At 37.1% G+C, this 24,080-nt stretch overlaps 1 long non-coding RNA gene across 2 annotated transcripts in view; it reads left to right on the top strand.

Annotated features, from left to right (window-relative positions):
- Nucleotides 1–13,924, top strand: part of LOC131280048 (uncharacterized) — a 35,288-nt gene extending 21,364 nt beyond the window's left edge. For both annotated transcript variants that reach the window (XR_009187612.2, XR_009187614.2), the window contains exon 3: nt 13,726–13,924. This is a non-coding gene — a long non-coding RNA (uncharacterized lncRNA). The remainder of the gene's footprint in view (nt 1–13,725) is intronic.
- Nucleotides 13,925–24,080: the final 10,156 nt, after the last annotated feature.

Below are 24,080 nucleotides of genomic sequence, written 5' to 3'. Positions count from 1 at the left end.
TAATAGAAAGTCAGTAAGAGATGATCAAATGCTACCTGAACAGGTAGAAGTCAATTTGTAACACATTGTTTTGAAAATTTTGAGAAAGAACACTTCTCAGAATTGTTACTATTGTTAGTTACAAATTTATTTCAAGCTCTGCTCAATTGAAGTCCTCCCTAGTCAAAGCCATTGCTGAGGAAGCAAATGCAGATATTTCTGCTTCTTGTCCACATCCAATTTGCTCTTTCCTTTGTTCACTCTGGGAACCAAGCACCATCTATGTATGAGCCCTGCTGGCCCTCGCCCCACTGATCTATAAAGTCCCACAAAATGGCATGACTGGATTATAATATCTATGATTATATATTCCATAGAGACCACTATCCCTTAACCTTTGCTCCTCAGCTCTTAACCCTTTCTAATGAGAGAACCATGTTGAGAAATGTGTAGCAGGCCATCCTATCTTGGGTCTTCCATCAGTTAGCAAAAACATTTTCATGTTTGAACCTACCTCTAGTTCAGACAGCAGTGAATAAATACCCTAAGACCTCTCTGGCACCCCTATGGATCCCCCAGCCACCACCTTTCCTGCCCGCTCTCCCCAACCCTTGTCCTGGGAGCCCTTCTACTTGGGTGCTGAGGAGGCCTAGCTCCCACTTGATGTGGCCATGGGACACTCCCAGGCCAAGTTCCTTGTCCTTGACCTGGTCCTTTCCCTTGTTGCTGCAGCTAGCCCTCTATTCCCTATTAACCTGAGTCCCGAGTGCACATTGCAGTTAATGGTCCTGATGCCCACTTTGATGAGCTCAGTTTATTTGCTGTTCCCTGTTGCTCACCAGAAACTCTCTCAACAATCCCTCTTGCCTAGTTACACCTCCATGGTATCTCTCTTCACCTATATCTTGTCCTCTGCATTATGTTCAGAAACCCACCCACCAACTATGTGTCAGTCTGTGGCTCCTCACCCCAATCTGGACCATCCTTCTCACTGTTCCCAAAGATGCAAATGATCAGCTCTGTGGGACACACTACCCCCCCTCCATCCTCCATCCTGTTCCAGGAATGAACATTTAATGCCTGGCTAAGGGAGGACTTTGTTATAAAATTATTTTTACTGGAAGTTGTGGAGGTTTCTTCTCATCCCCATGATTGCCTTGGGCATTTGGAGCTGACCCTGCTGTTGGGAGCAGTGCATCAGTCTCTACCACAGATTCTAGCTGCTTTTCTTCCAACATACCAAGGAGACCTCTTTCCTAAATGACCACCCACTGTGCACTAGGCACAGGGTCAACATTAAGGGTGGACTTGGGTGTGGATTGGTTCAATGGGTATTCCCACCTAGGACTATTTGCCGTCATGTTATGCTGGATCCATGGGTAAACCCATCCAGGACTATTTGCCATTATGTCATGCTGCCTTGCTGGTGGCCAGCTCACATTAATCTGAAACTCTTGTGGAAGCCTTGCTTAGGTCTCCACGTACTCCTGCCTTATTCCATTTGACCAGACATGTTGAAAACTGAGAAATGAGTGTCTTCTCCTAAACTCCAGTCTTAAGGTCATTTATAAAACCCTTTCTTGATTACCTGCCCCACATTTCCTTGCAGATATTTCTACATACTCTAGTCTATCCTACTGGAAAGTTCTTCAGTCTATCTTACAGTCCTCATGTTGTGTGGATGAACAGAATATGGCAAGACATTCTTTGCTTAAAGACTCTCTAGGGCTTTTGATCCCTATCAAAAGAGCTTAAGCTTGTAAACACATTAAAGATCTCCATAAACTAATAGTCAATTAAATTTTTAAAAATTGTTGGGATTTCTTAAAAGATAAAAAATAGTTATACCTATAAATGTAGAAAGAAGCTTTGCAGCAAGAAAGGAGAAAATGTAACTCTGAGGTTCCTGTCAGAAAGGTCAAAAGGGAAAACTCAGGGCACAAAAATTACCCAATTAAATGAAAAATAGACTCAGAGAGAGAGAAAAAAAATCTTTGTTGGTACTGAATTAGAGGAGGAAAAATGCCTCTAAATGTTGAGTGGAGGTGATGTATAAATTCAATTAAAATTGCAGAAACTATTTTTTAATTTTATTTTTAATTATCTTTTTAAAAAACTTAATAGATCACACAAAACGTTACATTAAAAAACACGAGGTTCCCATATACCCAATGCCCCACCCCCTAACCCCATTATTTTTTAATTGTATTTTTTTGAAGATACATAGATCACAAATAATGTTACATTAAAAAATATAAGAGGTTCCCATATACCCCATCTCCCCCACCCCACTCCTCCCAGATGAAAACTGCTTTCATCATTGTGGCACATTCAGTGCTTTTGGTGAATACATTTTGGAGCACTGCTGCATCACATGGATAATACTTTACATTGCACTTTACATTCTTCCCCAGTACTTTCAGTGGGTTATGGCAAGATATATAATATCCAGCATCTGTCCCTGCAGTATCACTTAGGACAGCTCCAAAACCTGAAAATGCCCACACATCTCATCTCTTCTTCCCTCTCCCTGCCCTCAGCAACTACCATGACCACCTTTCTACACATGCTTCTTTTGTAGCTTTTACTGAACCTGTGGTTGGTACTAGAATTGGTGTGTACTCAGGAGACTTGAATCTCTGGACTGTCCATGTGCCAGCTGGGCCTTGAGCTTCAGCAGAATTTCAACTCCTACTCTCTCGTTTGTTGGACTTACCCAGGTCAGCTAACGGAGGTGAGAACAGTCAACCACCACACCAGGGAACTGAGAATGCCTACAACTGCAAGTAGGAGAATCGCATCCATCAACCATGTGGGATCTAAGCTTTCTCTCGAGATAGAGGTGGAGTGGACATCAGCATTCCAGTGTCCAGGATGGAGGAATAAAATATGGATTAGAGTGGACTTACTGATATCCTACAATAGAACAATCATGACTAGTAATAGAAGAAATTGTCGCATTGATGTAAAGAAAATTGTAGAAACTATAAATAAAGTCCACGGCTTTTCCTTGTCCAGGCTTAAGAATCCTAGTTTCTTTGAATCCTGAGGAATTCCTCAGACCATTCATTCTATGCTCCTTCTGCAAAATTCCTCCAGGGTCCTTCTCTGGGATGGGCATCTTGTGGCAGTTTGAGATTATTCATGAAGTGAAATAATGGATTGATTATGTTTCTAAACTGGTCTGTTCCTCTGGGCGTGATACACTTTGTGTTAGACTCCACTGAGATATCTTTGATTAAATTACATTAAGATTAGGGCTTTGATTCAAATATATCAATAGGGTGTTACTCACTTTAAGTTCCTACCCCCTTGGTAGGCTACATAAATAGAAACTCACTCAAAAAGACACACAGAAAAAGATACACATAAAAGAAAGAGAACTCCATAGACATGGCAGAGACCAAACATGCCACTGTGGTCTACCATTCAGGATGGGGCTTATGGATCTCAAATGATCAATGGAATAGTATCCAGTCTGTCTCACAATGGATTAACTGAGTCCCTGAACACATTCTGTGGTTATTTCCCCTTTTTCACATAGCAAAGTTGAAATAAACATACTCAGCAACTGCCATTCCCAAAAATGGTTTCCTGACCTGAGGAGTGAAGGATATTATGATAAAAAGGCCAAGTGGAAGACATAAGAACTGCCTGTACCTAGCAAAAGAGTAAACCAAAGCAATACTGCATTCCTGGAAGGTTTGCAGAGATTAACCCTGTCATCAGGATGAAGGATGCAGAAATGATGATTACCTCCACTACTGCATGTGAGATTCCTGTTTGGCCTTCATAGAAAACAGATTGATCTTGAAGGATGTTAATGGTTTCTAGTAAACTTAACTAGCTGGTGACTCCAATTTCAGCTGCTACTTCAGGTGTTGTTTCATTGCTTGCGCAAAATTAACAATTTCCCTGGTACTTCATGTGCAGCTTTTGATCGGACATATGCTTTTTTTCTTAATACTTTTTTTTTTCTGCTTTTCATCTATTTATTTTTTTAAATGTGATTTTATTACAGAAGTTATGGACTTTCAAAATGATCAGACATATGTGTAGAATTCCATACAACACCCTTTCACCAACACACCACACTGTTGTGGAACATTTGTTAGAGATTATGAAATAATATCATCAGACTATTGCCACTAACTGTGGCCCATATCGTATGTTTGATATTTTTTCCATACCCCCCCTATTATTAACACTGTACATCTTTGGCATTGATGCAAGGATATTGCTGTTGTTATAGTCCATAAATTACATCAATTTTATTTTTCCCATACTTCTCCACATTCCCACAGCCCTGCAATAGTGACATGCATCCATAGTAGTTCACAGAAGGACATTCTTGCATTTGTGTGATCAACAACTATTCTTATTCACCTCTGGGTTCGCTGTGTTGTTCAGTCCCTAGATTATTCCCTAGACTATTTCTACCCACATTTACATCCCTAGACTATTTTTAACCACAATTCCTTTTATATACCAGCTGCTACTCAGTATAATGTTACCTCTCAACTCTATCCATTTCCACACTTTTACTCAAGGGAATTAATACTCCTACCTACATTCAGTATCAGTACTCCTTCACAGCACTCCTCTTATCTCCGAGTAACCTATATTCTAGGTTTTAACTCCATGCATTTATTCTTTATATAGTTCATATTAGTGAGACCATACAATATTTTCCTTTTGTGTCTGGTGTACTTCACTTAGTGTAATGTCTTCAGGATTCATCCATGTTATCATATGTGTCCCAATTTCATTTTTTCTTATGACAGCACAATATTCATCATATATATATAACATTTTGTTTATCCATTCATTGGTTGATGGACACTTGGGTTATTTCCATATTTTGGCAATTGTGAACAAAGCTGCTATGAACATTGGTGTGCAGATATCTGTTCATATCACATTTTTCAGTTTTTCTGGATATATTCCTAGTCGAGGAATTGCTAAATCATATGGAAGTTCTATATTTAACTTACTGAGGAGCCACCAAACTCTTCCACAGAGGCTGCACATTTTACAAACCCACCAATGATGAAGTAGAGTTCCTATTTTTCCACATTCTCTCTAGCAATTACTTTTTTTCTGTATTTTTTAAAAAATTATGACCATTCTATGCCATGTATGATGATATCTCATTGACATTTTGATTTACATTTCCCTAATAGGTAGTAATGTTGAACACTTTTGCATGTGCTTTTTGGCTATTTGTATTTCATCTTTGGGGAAATATCTATTCAAGTCTTTGGCCCATTTTTAATTGGATTGCTTGCTCTTTTATTGTTGAGTTATATGATCTCTTTATATAGAATCAAAATAAAACTCTTATCAAATATGTGGTTTCCAAATATTTTCTCCCATTGAGTGGGTTGAATTTACACTTTCTTGGCAAAGTCCTTAGAATCAAAAAAGTGTTCAAGTTTGAGGAGGTCATATTTGTCCATGTATTCTTTCATTGCTTATGCTTTCTGTGTAAGGTTTTAGATTGTACCACCTACCACTAGGTCTTGAAGATGTTTTCCTGCATTTTCTTGTAGGGGCTTTCTGGTTCTAGCTTTTAAATTTAGGTCTTTGATCCATTTTGAGTTAATTTCCAAATAAGGTGTGAGATGAGGATCTTCTTTTTTTTCTTTTGGCTGTGGATATCCAGTTCACCCAGCACCATTTGTTAAATAGACTATTCTACCATCTATCTTTATGCCAGTACCATGCTGGTTTTACTATGTAGCTAGGTAGTATGGTTTAAACTCCAGAAGTAAGAGTCCTCCAACTTTGCATTTCCTTTTTAAGATATTTCTGGATATCAGGGCACTAACCCTTCCAAATAAATTTGATAATTGTGTTTTCCATTTGTTTGAAAAATGCTGGGGTATTTTTATTGGATTGCATTGAATCTGTATATCAGTTTGGATAGAACTGACATATTAATGATATTTAGTCTTCCAATCCATGAGAATGAAATATTCTTCTATTATTTAGGTCTCTTTTTAAATTATTTTTTTAAATTTTTAATGAAGCTTTAGATTAGGTGTTTTAAAAAAGTTTTTAACAGTACATTGTACTTTTCTGAGTACGAGACTTTTACATCCTTGACTAAGTTTATTCCTAAATATTGTATTCTTTTAGTTGCTGTTGTAAAAGTAATTTTTTCCTGAATTCCTCCTCAGATTGCACATTACAAGTGTATATAAACACCACTGATTTTCAACTATTGATCTTATATCTGGACACTCTACTGAAATCGTTTATTACCTCTAGCAACTTTGTTGTTATTTTTTCAGAACTTTCTAGGCATAGGATCATATTGTGTGTGAAAAGCTTTTATTTTTTCCTTTCCAATTTGGATGCCTTTTACTTCTTTTTCTTGCCTGATTGTTCTAGCTAGGGCCTCTAGCACTATGTTGAATAACGATGGCAACAGTAGGCATCCTTGTTTTTTACTGATCTCAACAGGAAAGCTTTCAGTCTTCTACCATTGAGTACATAGTTTGCTGTAGGTTTTTCAAATATGGCCTTTATCATGTTGAGAAAATTTCCTTCAATTATTATCTTTTGTAGTATTTTTATGAAGAAAGGATGTTCTGTTTTGTTAAATGCCTTTTCTGCATCAACTGATAAAATCATGATTTTTCTATTTTGATTTATTAATGTGGTGTATTACTGAATGATTTCCTTGTGTTGAATCATCCTTGCTTGCCTGGTATAGACCCACTTGATCATGATGAATAATTCTTTTACATTTTTTTCTTCCTTTTTTTCTCTGTTTTTAAAAAATGTTACATTAAAAAAATATAAGAGGTCCCCATATACTCTCCAACCCCTCATCACACTCCTTCCACAACAACCTCTTTCATTCATTGCATTTGGTGAATACATTTTGGAGGACTGCTGCACCACATGGATAATGGTTTACATTGTAGTTTACACTCTCCCCCAGTCCACCCAGTGGGCCATGGCAGAACAGACAATGTCCAACATCTGTTGCTGCAGTACCACCCAAGATAACTCTTAGGTCCTGAAAATGCCCCCACAAAGATGGTTCTGTATTATAGTGGAGGACTTTAATACACCACTATCAACTTCGGACAGAACATCTCAAAAGAAGATCAGTAAAGAAACAATGACTTTGAACAGTATATTAGAGGAGCTGGACCTAATAGACATATACAGAACATTACACCCAAATACAACAGGATATACATTCTTCTCAAGTGCACATGGGTTATTCTCCAAGATAGACCACATGCTAGGCCACAGAGAAAGTCTCATTTAATTCATAGAGATCAAAATCATACAAAATAATTTATCTGAAAACAGTGTAATGAGCTGGAAATCTACAAGGGCCACAGACCCAGATTTGGCAACAAGATATAGAAGTTAAACAACACACTCTTAGAAAAATAGTCGGTCAGGAGGAATTCTCAAAAGAAATCAATAACTACTTTGAAACTAATGAAAATGATAACACAGCATATGAAAAGTTATGGGATGCAGCAAAAGCAGTACTGAGAGGGAAATTTATAGCCATAAATTCATACATCAAAAAAGAAGAAAAGGCTAAAATTGAAGAATTAACTGCACACTTGGAGGAATCATTAAAAGATCAATAAACTAAACCCAAAAGAAGAGAAAGAAAGAACAAAGATCAGAGCAGAATTAAATGAAATAGAAAATAAGAAAGCACCTGAAAAAATAAAACCAAGAGCTAGTACTTTGAGAAGATCAATAAAATTGACAAACTCTTAGCTAGACTAACAGAGAAAAAAAGAGGGAAGATGCAAATATACAAAATAAGAAATGAGAGAGGAGATATCACCACTGACCCCACAGAAATAAAGACTGTTATAAGAGGATACTTTGAAAAACTTTATTCTGACAAGAAAGACAATTTAGAGGAAATGGACAAATTCGTAGAAACACATAAGCAGCCTACATTGAAAAAAGAAGAAATTGATGATCTCAACAAACCAATCACAAGTAAAGAGATAGACTCAGTCATTAAAAACCTCTCAACTAAGAAGAGCCCTGGGCCAGATGGCTTCACAGGTGAATGCTACCAAACTTTCCTGAAAGAACTAACACAAATCTTGATTAGCTCTTCCAAAAAATTGAAACACAAGGAACATTGCCTAACTCATTCTATGATGCCAAAATTATCCTAATACCAAAGCCAAACAAAAACACCACAAGAAAGGATAATAAAAGACCAATCTCTCTAATGAACCTAGGTGTGAAAATCCTCAACAAAATATTTGCTAATCGTATTCAACAACACATTAAACAAATTATACACCATGATCAAGTGGGATTCATTCCTGGTATGCAAGGATGGTTCAAAATAAGAAAATCAATTAATGTAATATACCATAGAAACAGATTGAAGGAAAAAAATCACATGATCATATCTATAGATGAAGAAAATGCATTTGACAAAATACAGTACACTTTCTTGATAAAAACACTGCAAAAGATCAGAATAGAAGGAAACTTTCTGAACATGATAAAAAGGATATATATGAAAAACCCACAGCTAATATCTTTTACAGTGGTGAAATTCTAAAATCTTTCCCTCTAAGATCAGGAACAAGACAAGGATACCCACTATCACCCCTTCTATTTAACATTGTGTTAGAAGTACTTCCTTGAGCACTGAGGCAAGAACCAGACATAAAAGGCATCCAAATTGGAAAGGAAGAAGTAAAAATTTCACTATTTGCAGATGACATGATACTATACATAGAAAACCCTGAGAAGTCTACAACAAAGCTTCTAAAACTTATAAATGAGTTCAGTAAAGTTGCAGGTTATAAGATCAATGTGCAAAAATCAGTAACATTTCTGTACACCAATACTGAGCAATCTCAGGCAGAAATCAAGAAACAAAAACCATTTACAATAGTAAATAAAAAATCAAATACCTGGGAATAAATTTAAATAAGATATAAAAGACTTATGTACAGAAAACTGCACAACACTGTTCAAGGAAATCAAATAAGACCTAAATAAAAGGAAGAATATTCCCTGTTCATGGATAGGAAGACTAAATATTATTAAGATGTCTATCCTACCAAAACTGATGTACAGATTCAATGCAATCCCAATAAAAATCAACATAGCATTCTTTAATGAACTAGAAAAACTAATTAAGAAATTTATTTGGAAAGGAAAGAGGCCCTGAATAGTCAAAGACATATTGAAAAAGAAAAATGAAATTGTAGGAATCACACTACCTGACTTCAAAACATACTACAAAGCTACAATAGTGAAAACAGCATGGTATTGGCACAAGGCTAGACGCACTGACTAATGGAACTGAATTGAGAGTTCTGATATAGATCCTCATATATACAGTCATATGATATTCGATAAGGCCACCAAACCCACTCAACTGGTAGAGAATGGCCTCTTCAATAAATGGTGCCTGGAGAACTGGATATCCATATGTAAAAGAATGAAAGAGGACTACCAACTCACACCTTATACAAAAATCAACTCAAGATGGACAAAAGACCTAAGTATGAGAGCCAAGACCATAAAGACCTTGGAAAACAATATAGGGAAATATCTACAGGATCTTGTAATAGAAAATGGTTTCATGAACTTCACACCAAAAGCACAAGCAGCAAAAGAACAAATAGATAAATGGGACTTCCTCAAAATTAAAGCCTTTTGCACCCCAAAGGAGTTTGTCAAGAAAGTGAAAAAACAACCTATCCAATGGGAGAAAATATTTGACAACCATATATCTGATAGAAGACTTATATCCTGCATATATAAAGAACTCCTATATCTTAAAAAAGAAAAAGAAAACCCATTTTAAAAATGGGCTAGAGATTTAAACCAGAAGAAATACACATAGCTAAAAAGCACATGAAAAAATGCTCAAAATCACTAGCTGTTAGGGAAATGTGAATCAAAACTACAATGAGATTCCGTCTTAATCCCATGAGACTAGCAGCTATCAAAAACACAGAAGACTACATGTGCTAGAGAGGATGTGGAGACATGGGAACCCTCATCCACTGCTAGTGGGAATGCAGAAGTGTCAAGCCATTCTGGAGGACAGTTTGGCAGTTTCTCAAAAAAACTGCTATAGATTTGCTATATGACCCAGTAATTCCACTGCTGGGTATATACCCAGTAGAACTGAAAACAAGGACAAAAACCGATATATGCACACCAATGTGCATAGCAGCACTATTCACTATTGCCAAAAGTTAGAATCAACCCAAATGCCCATCAACAGATGAATGGATAAATAAAATGTGGATAAATACATACAATGGAATACTACTCAGCTATAATAATGAATCTAGTCCAAACACATATGATAACATGGATTTATCTTGAGGACATTAGGTTGAGTGAAGCAACCCAGGCATTGAAGGACAAATACTACATGACCTCTCTGATATAAAATAAATAAACCAAGCTGTCTCAGAGAGCTAGAGACTGGATGAATAATTCTTTTAATGATGTTGGCTTTGATTAGCAAGTATTTTGTTGAAGATTTTTGGATTTATGGGACTGTAATTTTCTCTCTTCTTTTGTTAATATGTTTGCTTGGCTTTGGTGTTAGGATGATAATGGCTTCATAGAATTAGTTTGGTAGCATTCCTTGTTCAATATTTGGATTGGTATTAAATCTTCTTTGAATGCTTGGTAGAACTCACCTGTGAAGCATCTGGTCTTGGGCTTTTCATTTTGGGAAATTTTTTATGATTGTTTCAATCTTTTTATTTGTGATTTGTTTTTTGAGGCCTTCTGTTTCTTCTAGGGTCAGTGTAGGTTGTTCATATATTACTAGAAAATTTTCCATCTCATCTAGATTGTCACTTTTATGGCATACAGTTGTTCACAGTATCCTCTTATGGTCTTTCTTATTTGTGCAGTCAGTGGTAATGTCCCCCACCTCATTTCTGAATTTACATATTTGTGTCTCCACTTTTTTCATTGTCAGTTTGGCTAAGGGTTTGTCGATTTTGTTGCTCTTCTCAAAGAAACAACTTTTGGTTTTGTTGATTCTCTCGATTGATTTTATGCTCTTAATTTCATTTATTTCTGCCTCATTCTTTACTATTTCTTTCCTTCAGATTGCTTTAGGATCAGTTTGCTGCTCTTTTTCCAGTTCCTCCATATGTGAAGTGGATCTTCAATTTTTAGCTTTTTCTTCTTTCTTAACGTAATCACTGAGGACTATAAATTTCTCTACCTCTTAACATTGCCTTTCTGGTGTCCCATAGGTCTGATATGCTGTTTTCTCATTTTCTTTCTCTTCAAGATATTTGCTATATTCTCTTGAAATTTCTTCTTTGACCCACTGCTTTTTTTAAAGAATGTGTTGTTTAATCTCAATATGTTTATGGATTTTCCTTTTTCCATCCATTATTAATTTCTGCTTCAGTCCTCTGTAATTAGAGAGTGTGTTTTTATAAAATTTCAATCTTTGTATGTTTATTGAGATTACTCTTGTAACCCAAATGGCCTATCTTTGACATGTATTCATAAGCACTCGAAAAGAATGTATATCCTGCTTTTTTGTGGTGTAATGCTCTGTAGATATATGTTAGGTCTAGTTCATTTGTCATATTTTTCAGACTCTCTATTTCTTTGCTTATAATCTCCCCACAGTCTCTATTTCTTTGCTTATAATCTCTCCAGATTCTTTCCAATGCTGAGAGTGGTGTATAGAAATCTCCAGCTATTATTGTAGAGGCATCTCTTTCTCACTTCCAGATTTGTCAGTGTGTGCCTTATATATCTTGGGGCACTCAGGTTAAGTGCATAAATATTTAGAATAGTTATTTTTTAATTGGGGAATTACATATTTTGTTAGTATATAATGACCACCTTCATCCCTTATAATAGTTTTATATTTAAAATCTATTTTGTCCAATATTAGTATTTCAACTCCAGCTCTTTCTTAGTTTCTATTTGCATGGAATACCTTTTTCCAAACTTTCAGTTTTAACCTTGTTGTGTACTTATGTTCAAGGGAAGTCTCTTGTGGACAACATATAGATGGCTTATATAATTTTATCCTTTTATAGTTATATCTTTTGATTTGGGGAGTTCAAGCCATTAGCATTCAATCTCATTACTGTAAATGCATTATTTATTCATCCATTTTGTTCTTTGACTTTCTGTTGTCATGATATACTATTGCATGTCTTTTCACCTCTCAGTTTTCCATTTCTAATAATCGTAGTTCTATATTTTTCTCCAAGTCTCTCACCCTTTTTTTTTTTCCCTTTCAGACTATATTTTCTTACTGCAGCACTCTTTTTATTACCTCTTGTAATTCTGGTATTTGATAATATGTTCTATCAGTTTTTGTTTTGTCTGTGTAGACTTTGAACTCACACTCATTTTTGAAGGACAATTTTGCTGTATATAGAATTCTTGGTTGGCAGTTTTTCTCTTTCAATACCTTAAATACATAATACCACTTTCTTCTCTACTTCATGGTTTCTGATGAAAGTTTGGCACTCCATATCATCAAGTTTCCCTTCTGTGTGGTACTTTACCTTTCTTTGGTTGCTTTCAACATCCTCTATCTCTGATATTTGCCATTCTGAATAGTAGGTGTCAGGGTAGTTCTCTTCAGATTTATTCAGTTTGGAGTACATTGTCCTTCTTGGATATTGATATTTATGTCTTTCATAAGGGTTGGAAGTTTTTATCATTATATCCTGAAATATTCTTTCTGCCCCCTTTCCATTTTTTCCCCTTCTGGGAAAGTGAAGATTTGTATGTTCATGAGTTTCACATTGTCTCCAATTCCCTGAGACCTTGTTCCATTTTTTTCCATTCTCTTCTCTTTCCATTCTCCTGTCTTTTCCAGTTCAGGTCTTCTCTCTTTGAAATCACCAGTTTTATTTTTGAGCAATTCTAAATCTGCTCTTACGTGCCTCTTATATATCTTTAATCTCATTGTCCTGTCTTTCATTCCATAAGATCAGTTAGTTTCCTTTGCAGGCTTTCAAATATTATGTTCACCCAGCATCTTTTTAATATCCTTTATCTCTTTTGTCATATTTTCTTTCAATTTTTTAATTGATTTAAGAGATTCTTAATCTTTGTGTGATTCTCATTGATCAATTCTCTTAAATTCTGTATCTCTTCAGGATATTTGGTTTGTTCCTTTGGCTTGGACATTGCTTCCTGTTTCTTAGTCTAGTTTGTAATTTTCTGCAGATGTTTGGCATCTGAGTATGTTGGTGAATTTACTCTGATAGACAATTTCTCTTTCTTGTCTATCATTTTATCCTCATAGCTCTTCTTTGATATGTTGTTCAACCTGTTCTACATCTTTAGAATTTTCCAGCTTAAATTATCAAAAACGTGCCAGGGATTCACAAAAGGGGCAAAGATTTTCTCCCAGGAGTTCAAGTAGAGAGCACCAAAAGCAGTTTTTGTCCATGAATTTCCAGACTGGCCAGCAGATGGCGTGTGTCATAGCATCTTTCCACAGAGAAGATTCAGTCCCTGTTTTCCTGTGTTTTGGTCTAGCCAAACTGAGGTTCAAAGTGGAGTCTCCTGGCTGAAAGCCCCCGAATCCTGCTCCCTTTTCCCTGACAGGGAGGAAGAAGACCATTTCACGCTCAGTCATGTCCAGTGAGCCAGGGCTTTTACCCCAGCTTACTCCCTGGGGGTGTGTGAGGGGAGCCCTTCCTGGCTGCTGCAGGTGCTTGGTAACTCACATTTTTTTTTTTTGTTTGTTTGTTTCAGGTTCTTTACCTCTCTGTCCCTCACCCTCCTGGGAGTTGGGAAGCTCTGACCTGATCCACTGACCTCCACAGCCACTTCATCAGACTGCGTTTGACTCTTTTACCATTGTTTTTGTGAGAGACCTGAGCCCTGCCTGGCTGATTAATCTGATGCCATATTTCCCTCTGATGATGTGGTGATTCGGACATTTCCATTGCCTCAGAACTGTAAGTTTTTAAAAAAACAAATTCCATTTTAAAATCTAACCTATTTCTGGTATCCTGCAAAATAAGCTATATCTTACTGTAGCCCATTTAACAAATTACTCAAAATGCTGCAAGTTATGTGTAGGGAGAGGAATAAAAGGAGGCTCTTCAACAGAACCAGACTGCTGTGCAACTGCTCTACTATTTCAGCCATATGATTCTGCAGATCCAGTTGTCCTTTAAGTTGCAGTGGAAAATAGAGAGGCTGTTTAGAGCACTTGGTGGGCCTCTATAGGAGAATCACAGCCCAGAACCTTACGAATTTGTAACAAAACCCTGCAATCTTCCGTAGATAACTATTCTTTTAAGAAAAAGCTTTGGCCTACTACTGGGTCTCAGTACAGACCATACCCTTAACAATTGGCCACTAAATTACCATGACATGTGAGTCGCCCTTCATAAAATAGGTTTTGTCTGGCCCTTCAAGCCATTATGTTCAGTATGTACAGCAGCACTCCATCATCAAATGGAAGTAATGTATATGAGATAGGGATTGAGTAGACTCTGAAGGCACAAATAAGCTACATGAAGAATTGGCCCAAATACCACAGTCCCCATTTCTGCCACATTACCTTCTCTCATTCCAGGGCTTTTGGTGGAGTTCCCTAAAATTGTTTACTGAGGAAGGGAAAACTGTGGCCTGGTTTACAGATGGTTCTGCGTAATACACAAGACCACACTGAAAATGGACTGCTGCAGTATTATAGCCCCATTCTGGTACATCCACAAAGGTTAGTAATGAAGAGGAATCCTCCCAGTGGGCAGAAATTTTAAGTGACCCTGCTTGTTCATTTTGCCTTGGAAAGAGAAATGACCAGTGGTACTTTTATTTATTTATTTATTTATTTTTTTGGTGAGGTAAATATATATTTTTTTGAGTTAATCTTTTTATTTTTAAAGAAGCTTTAGATTATACAAATGTTATGTCAAAATATAGGAGATTCCCATATACACCAACTGTATCCCTTTCCCCAAATAACTACATTTTTCACTAGTGTGGTACATTTGTTATAATTGATGAACACTGAAGCATTGCTACTAACCATGGACTATAGATTACATTATAGCTTACTATTTGCACCTCACAATTTTGTAGGTTTTGACAAAATTCATAATGGCCTGTATCCATCATTGCATTGTCACACAGGACAATTCCAATGTCCCCAAAATTCTCCTATTCACCTATGCTTCCCTTTCCCTTCCCTCACAACCTCTGGTGGCCACTGTCTTCCTATCAAAGATACAATTTCTTCCATTGCTGGAATAATCATAAGTGTATTTAAGTTTGTAGGTGCATTCCCCCCTTATGTTTGTTTATTCCTCAATCTTGAGGATTTGGGGATGTGATGCCCACTCTGTTTCTGATTGAGAGGGGCCTTAGATCCCATGGGACAAATGGATGGAATTTTCTTGCTTGCAGTTGTAGATACTATCAGTTTCTTGCTTGCATTGCCCATCATCATCCTTTTGTTAGTTGTCCTGGGTGAGTCCAATAAACAGGAAAGTAGGAGTTGCACGTCTTGCCAAGATTCAGGGCTCAACTGATGTGTGAACAGACCAAAGATTTAAGGCTCTAGGACATACATTTAATGATTATGGACTAATTATAGGTTCAATTAAAGGAGCAGAGGAGTCATGTGTAGGGAAATTATAAATGAATTAACTGTTGTTTTGTGGAGCATGTATTCCAAAGTATGGCCTCTGACAAGGTGTCAAATTCCTGAGATTTTCTGCCCTGCCTATAGTATCTACATGTCTTGAGGACCCTCAGGAGCTCTGCTTTTTGAGGCACTCTTTACTGTGGAAGTCAATGAGATCCTGCTGTGACGTGCATAAGTGTATGCTCTGGAATTACCCCCCCAGGTCACTTTGAAATCTCAAATTCATAAAAACACATTTGTATCTAATATTTCCCCTCTTTGTTCAAGGTTCTTTTCCAAATGCATCACTAGTTGCTGCTTGGTTGTAATTCCTCAGTGCCAAGGAGGCACATCCCATTGAGTCATGTGCCATGCCATGGGGAAGTAGTGCATTTATATGCTGAGTTAGCTAGAGTCCACATTTGAGCAACAAGGAGGATTTCAGGAGGTAATTCTTAGGCAATATATAATATAAGGCTAAGTTTCAATTTCTCTAGTGAAGGTTCATAAGTACAACTATCAATATCAAGGGCCATGGGAAGTGGACTTGGCCTAATGGATAGGGCGTCCACTTACCACATGGGAGGTCCGTGGTTCACACCCCGGGCCTCCTTGACCAGTGTGGAGCTGGCCCATGAGCAGAGCTGATGCGTGCAAGAAGTGCCGTGCCACAAGGGGTGTCCCCACGTAGGGGAGCCCCACGCGCAAGGAGTGCGCCCTGTCCGGAGAGCCGCCCAGCGTGAAAGAAAGTGCAGCCTGCCCAAGAATGGCACCACACACTTGGCGAGCTGACACAACAAGATGACGCAACAAAAAGAAACACAGATTCCTGGTGCCACTGATAAGGATAGAAGCAGTCACAGAAGAAAACATAGTGAATGGACACAGAGCAGACAACGCCTGGGGTGGGGGTGGGGGGGCGGGCTGGGTGGGGAGGAGGGGAGAGAAACAAATAAAAAAGAAAAAGTATCAAGGACCAGCATAATGGTCTGTCCTCCTTTGCTGAGCCCTTGCCCATTTACTAGGGGATTCTTGCCGCTCTGTTAGAGTATGTAGCAGGAATTACCAGGATTGGAATTCAATATTCTTTGGTTATTGTGTAGACCACCACCCACCGGGACAGTGCTCATGACCACTAGAACAATTTCATATGTCTTAGAGGGATGCCTCATGTCAACTGTCCCCACACATCTTCCCTGTCACAGACACCCCACAACAGTGATCCTCCCCTGCCACAGTTATGACCCTTCTGTGATCCAAAACCTCCCCAAAGGTAGAGGAAAAAATAATAAGGAAATAAAATAATAATAACAATTAAATTATAAAATAAAATATAAGAAATATAAGTAAAAATTAAAATATAAAGTGAAATAAAAAATTTTGATGTTTCTTTCACCATCCTAAGATCTGGTATCTTTTATGTACAGTGTCAATTTCTTCCATATGGCCCCCATTGTCTTATTTTGTTTCAACTTTATCTTGGGATTTCTCTCTAGGTTTCAGAAAAGTCACTCTGAAGATACAGGGGATTCCCATACCCTGAACCGCATACCCCTCTCTCTCCTCTCTTCTATTAATAACATTTTATATGTATGTAGTTCATTTGTTACAATTGATGGACAAATATTGAAGCATTGCTACTAACCATAGTCAATGGTTAACATTATGGTTTACATTTTGCACCATACACTTTTATAAGTTTTGACAAAATTTGAAATATACCGTATCCATCCTTGCAAGATCATGCAGAAAAATTCCAGTGTCCTATAATCCATCTATTATTCTATTCTTCCCTCTCTCTCCCCCTCAGAACCTACGGTAACCATCAGTGGATGAGTATTCCCTTTTCTCCATATCCTTTCCAAAACTTGAAGTTCTCTGTTTTTGTTTTTGTTTTTGATAGCTTCCAACCTAATAGGTATAAGATGATATCTCATTACAGTTTTGATTTACAATTCCCTAACTAGTGATGCTGTGCTTTTTAGCCACTTGTACTTCTTCTTTGGAGAAGATTCTATTCAAATCTCCTGCCCAGTTTTTAAATGGGTTTTTTTATCCTTTTATTTTTGAGAGTAGGATTTCTTCATAATTGCTGGATATTAAGCCCTTTTCAGATAAATGAATGCAAAATATTTTCTCCCATTTGGGAGGCTGCCTTTTCACTTTCTTAACAAACTTCTTTGATGCTCAAAAGTTTTTAATTTTGGGAAGGTCCCATTTATCTATTTTATCTTTCATTGCATGTGCTTTGGGTTTAAAGGTTTTTAAACTATTTCCTTCTACAAGGTCTCGGAGAGTCTTCCCTATATTATTTGCTAGGACCTTTATGGCCTTGACTTTTATATTTTTGTCTTTGTTCCATCTGAGTTAATTTTTGTATAAGGCGTGAAATGGTGATTCTTTTTCTTTTGAATATGGATACCAGTTATCCAAGCACATTTTGTTGAAGTGTACATCTGTCCCAATTGAGTGGGTTTGCTGTACTTGTCAAATATCAATTGAACATATATGTGAGGATCTATGTCAGAATTCTGTATTCATTTCCGTGGGTCAGTATTTGTACTTGCACCAATGCCATTCAGTTTCAAACACTTTGGGAGGCTGCCTTTTCACTTTCTTAACAAACTTCTTTGAAGCTCAAAACATACAACTTTGTTGTATGATTTAAAGTCATGTAGTATGATTCTTCCAATTTCTTTTATTTTTCTATTTGTTTTTGGCTCTTCAGGGCCCTTTTACCTTCCAAATAAATTTCATAATTGGTTTTTCCAATTCAGTAAAAAATGTTGTAATTTTATTGGGATTGCATTAAATCTGTAAATCAATTTGTATCATACAGGCATCTTAATGATATTTAGTCTTTCAGTCCATGAATATGGAATATTCTTCCATTTGTTTAGGTCTTCTTTGATTTCCTTTAACAATGTTAATTATTTTTTTGTGAACAAATCCTTTACATCTTCAATTAAATTTATTTCTAGGTATTTGCTACTTTATTTTTTATTGTAGATGGAATTTTTTTCTTGATTTCCTCCTCAGATTACTTATTGGTGAACAGAAGTGCTACTGATTTTTACATGTTGATCTTATATCCTGCTACTTTACTGAACTCATTTATTTAAAAGCTTTGCTGTAGATTTTTCAGGCTTTCTCCATATAGGATCATTTCATCTGAAAATAGTGAAAGGTCTACATCTTCGTTTCCAATTTGGATGCCTTTTACATCTTTTTCATTTCCTCAAGCAAGTACTTCTAACCCAGTTTTACAGAAGAGTGGTAATAGTGGTCATCCTTTTCTTGTTCCAGATTTTAGAGGGAAAGCCTAGAAATCATGATTGAATTGATGTTAGCTGAGGTTTTTCATAAATACCTTTTATCATTTTGAAGAAGTTTCTTTCTATTCCTATTTTTGAAGTATTTCTTATCAAGAAAGGATGCTGTATTTTGTCAAATGATTTTTCTGCATCAATAAAGATGATCATGTGATTTTTTTTTTTAGTCTGTTAATGTGGTTTATCCTGTTGATAGGTTTTCTTATGTTGAACCATCCTTACGTACCAGGGAAGAAACCTCCTTCTAATGGTTTATGAGTTGTTTGATGTGTTGTTAAATATGAGTAGCAAGTATTTTGTTGAGAATTTTAGTATCCAGGATGATTAGAAATTTTGGTCTGTAGTTTTCTTTTCTTGGATCAATTATATGTTTCTTTGGTATTAGGGTGATGTTGGCATCATAGAATGAGTCTGGAGATGTTCCGTCTACTTCTATTTTTGGAAGATTTTAAGCAGGACCAGCATTAGTTCTCTGGAGATTGATGGTAGAATTCACCTGTGAAGATATCTGTTCCTGGGCTTTTCTTGATTGCGTGGGGCGGTGTTCTCCCGGTGGCTCTATATGTTCTAAATTAGCATTCACTCTATGGGGCTCTTTCTCCCATTGCCAGTATTCATGAGTCCAGTAATCAAGGGGCGGTGATGGGAGTGGCACCACTCAATAGAATCCCTTATGATCCACTAGAAAAAATAATTGTTTCTGTCCCTGCTACCTTAAACTCTGCTTGACTATAAGTCTTAGTTCCAAAAGGAGTACTTCCTCTAAGATTCAAAACAATGATTCCAAGAAACTGGAAATTAAGAACTGCCACCTGGCTCACCATGCATCTTAATCAACAGGCCAATTTGGAAATTACTGTGTAGTTTAGGGGATTGACCCTGACTATCCATGGGAAATAGTATTGAAAGTACACAAAGGAGGTAAAGAAGAGTTTATCTGGAATGTAGGAGATCCCCTAAGGGATTTTCTAGTACTACTATGCTCTGAGATTAAAGTTAATGGAAACTTCCAAGAACCCAATCCAGTCAGGACTGCTAATGGCCCAGAAACTTCAGGGATGAAGTTTTGGGTCACCCTGGCAATGCGAGAACCACAGCCATCTGAAGTGCTTGCTGAGAGAAAAAGTGAGAATTGGATACGGGAAGATGGTATGAATCATAAACATGTGACCATTTCCAGAAATTAGGACTATAATGGTTATGGATTTTCTTCCTAGTATTGTTATAAGTATGTATGTAAGTGTACATAAATAAAATATCTTTGTTTTCTTCCATATCTTATCCTTTTATCAAATAACATTTGTTGTATTAGTTTCATGCCATAATATCAAGCTAAGGGCTGGCACCCTATTCTGGAGCAATTTAGTGCATTTAAGGTTATACACATGTCAGTCGAGTATTGTTTGGTGAAATACATTTCATTTCTGTTATTAGTTTTATTTAGAGATTGTGTGGTTTAAGATATTGTGACAACTGAAAAGTGATAGACTTTTATGGTTAGGTTCAAGTGTCAACATAGCCATGTGATGGTGTCCCATTATTTGGTCAAGGAAGCACTGGTGTAATTGTTATGTGAGGATATTTTGTTGTCTTAATCATTAGTATTTGGTTGCACCTATGGCTGATTACATCCACATTCAACTGAGGAGATTGCCTTCAACAATGAGAAATGTCTCATGCAATCATTTGAAAGCCTTCATAGAAGAAGTGATGAATTCAGAAGAGACAATTTTCATCTCTACATCAGCCAGTCAGATTCTTCTAGGAAATTCATTGGAAACCTTCATTGGTGTTCAAGGATTACAGCCGGTCCTATAAGATTTGTAATTCCACATCTCCACAGTCATGTGAGATCATTGTACAAAATCTCAAAATATTTAGATATTCCCTCTGTCTGTTTTCCTAGAGAACCATGAGTAATACAAGTCCTTTCCCATTTACTGGTTAGGGAAATCTAATGTTGGATCCCTGATTCTTGGCCTCACTTTAGTTTCTACCTTAAAATCTGATATACATTAAATTCAGCATTGTTTTCTTATAATTTAAGAACCCAATTTTGGAAACCTGATTTACTTAAGAAAATTCCCTCATTGAAAACCAGTGAAAGATGGAATTGTCTCAGATCAAAATTTCCCTACCTGGAATTTTTCCAACTGAGCAAGCCATCCAAAGTATTTATATTTGTAGAGGGAGCTTTTAATGATAGCATCAGAGCCATTGAAAATGTGTAACCAAAAGTAAATAGTGTGGCAGAAGTAGTGTCCAGAACTAAAGGGCCCTAGTTATTAACACCATCTGAGAGTACTTGTGACCTTTTAGTAGAAAAGGTTGTTATGTACACACCAATCTAAAAGCATCGAACAGTCAGTAGATGACATTAAACAAAAAACATATGTACTGGATGAATTGGGTGTGCCCAGTCCTTGGTACTTGTTCAGTGGGCTTAGTTTGGGGACTGGGTCCCTGGCTTTGAGGCAACTGCAGTCTGTTGTGTTTATTATCTGATAACTATCACTCCACCCTTCCTGGACCTTGTGCCTTGTCCAAGTATTAGATGCAGAGTTGCAGCCACTTACCTTGCAGGTGATATCTCTGTGATTAAAACATTAAAAGGGAAATGAAAGAGGGATATGATGGGTGTGAGGCTAACCCACTACAACTGAATCTAGCAAATGAGGGCAGATGGTGATTGGTACAATATAACTTCTGAAAAACTCTTTGTTGAGAATATGATCAAAGAGGAACATTGATGAGTACAAGAAAATTCACTAACAGGTCCTATGAGGGTAAATGCAATATAAGGAAGCCTTATGCCTACTAGGTAACCCCCAAATCACCAAATCAATATTTCCTTTAAATTTCCACATTCACCCTCTATAATCTCTTTTTGTCTTGTGGGATCTCCTACGCATGTGCGATTTGGATGCTGCCTCAATTCATGAATTGTTACTGATCAAAGAAACTCACAGATATATTATCTTGCCAAGTATTTTATTTTCACATTCTGCTTCATGTTTACAGAATTATGGCAAAGGAAATGAGAAATGAGAAAAAGCCCCTTACAAATCTTAAGGTACTAGCACTCTGTCTATATTTTTATCTCTTAGTGGTGACCAAACCATCCTACACCCTATTCTTTGGTTAAACATTGTAAAATTTAATGTAAAGTAAGTTTTCTTCCAACTCAGACCTCCAGTATGTTACTCCAGAGCTAATCATTATTAAGTGTTTAATTTCAATTCCTCTAGAAATTTTCAAGGCATACTGCAAAATTGTGTGTGTTAGCTTATAGCACACTCTACTCCATTTCTGCAAAAGAGAATTATGAAAGTCACATGCGTAATTTTATATTAGCTATTAGCCACTATTCAAAAAACTGAAAAGCAGGTGAAATTAATTACAAGAATGTATTTAATTCATCTAGTACATCCAAAATATCATTTCAAGTTGTATAAATATAATAGTGTTTTAATATTAACAATTGTCTTATCAAGTGTTTTGCACATTTTTTAATGCAAAATTTGTCTTTTTATTGTTGAGTTGTGTGATATCATGGTAATAAACCCTTATCAGATAGGTAATTGCCAAATCTTTTCTCCCATTGAGCCAGTTGCCTTTTCACCTTTTAGTCAAGTCTTTTAAGGTACAAAAGTGTTGAATTTTGTGTAAGTCCCATTTATCTGTTTTTTCTTTTGTTGCTTGTGCTGTGGGTGTAAGGTCTAATAAACTATCACTTACCTCATGATCTTGAAGGTATTTTCCTACTATTTCCTCCAGGATTTTTATGGTTGTTGCTTTGATATTTAGGGCCATCATCCATTTTGAGTTAATTTTTATATAAGGTATGAGATATAGGGGTCTTCTTTTTTCTTTTGGATGTAGCTATCCAGTTCTCCCAGCACTATTTGTGGAATAGACTGATCAGGCCCAGCTGGGTGGGCTGAAGAGACATTAAAATCACTTGACTGTAGATGTGAACTCAGGGACATAACCAGGATCCATCAGAGATTCCCTACCTATAGAGAGGTGACCAATACTGAATGCCCTTCCTTGGGGAGGGTTGGTTTTGCCAACTGTGTGAAAGCTGCCCAGGAGGCCCTAGGGTCACATCTTGCATGATGCTCAGAGATCTAACCCTGGGTAGCAAAACCACATGTTACTATTGGTCAGATGTCAGTTCAAGACCATTAAATTCTTGTCCATTTGACAGAGCAGTGAGGGTAATAGAGAGTCAGTAAGAGATGACCAAATTCTAGCTGAACAGGTAGAAGTCAATTTATTAATACAATGTTTTGAAAATTTTGAGAATGCACACTTCTCAGAATTACTATTGTTGTTAGTTACAAATATATTTAAACCTCTGCTCAATTGAAGTCCTCTTTAATCAAAGCCATTTCTGAGGAAGTAAAGGGAGATTTTTCTGCTTTTTGTCCACATCCAGTCTGCTTATTCATTCATCCACTCTAGCGACCCAGCAAATTCTCTCTATGAGCCCCATAGCTGCTGATCCTACTGAGCGATAAGATCCCATAAAATGGCAGGACTTATTTATAATATCTATGATTATATATTCTATGGAGACCACTCTCCCCTAACACAGTCCTTTTCAGCAGTGATCCCTTCCTGATGGGAGGTAAGATTGGGGAAGGTGTAGCTGGCCATCCCATCCTTGGGTTTCCATCAGTCAGCAAGTACATTGTCATGTTTGATACTACCTTGAGGTCAGACAGCAGCAAATGAATACCCTAAGTGCTGTCTGGGAACCTGGAGATCCCCCAGGCAACATGTTCACTGGACCCTGGACCCTGTCCCTGTGTCTTGGGAGCCCAGGAGGCTTAGTATGTACTTGACCTGGCCATGGGACCCTCCCAGTCATGTGTTCATGCCCTTGACCTAGTCCTTTCCCTTGTTCCCGGAGCTGAGCCCTCCATCCCAATTAGACTGAGTCCAAAATGCACATTGCAATTAAAAGGCATGGTGCCCTCTTTGATAAGATCAGTTTTCTTGCTCTACCCTGTTGCTCACCAGAAGCTCTTTTGTCTGACCCCTTTGCCCACTTATACCTTCACAATATCTCTCCACACATACATTATGTGCTCATCCTTCTGCAGTGAAGTCCCAATCATCACACATGTGTC

Source organism: Dasypus novemcinctus, chromosome 2 (genome assembly GCF_030445035.2).
Source record: "Dasypus novemcinctus isolate mDasNov1 chromosome 2, mDasNov1.1.hap2, whole genome shotgun sequence".
NCBI lineage: Eukaryota > Metazoa > Chordata > Mammalia > Cingulata > Dasypodidae > Dasypus > Dasypus novemcinctus.
This window is presented reverse-complemented; position numbering and strand designations above follow the sequence as displayed.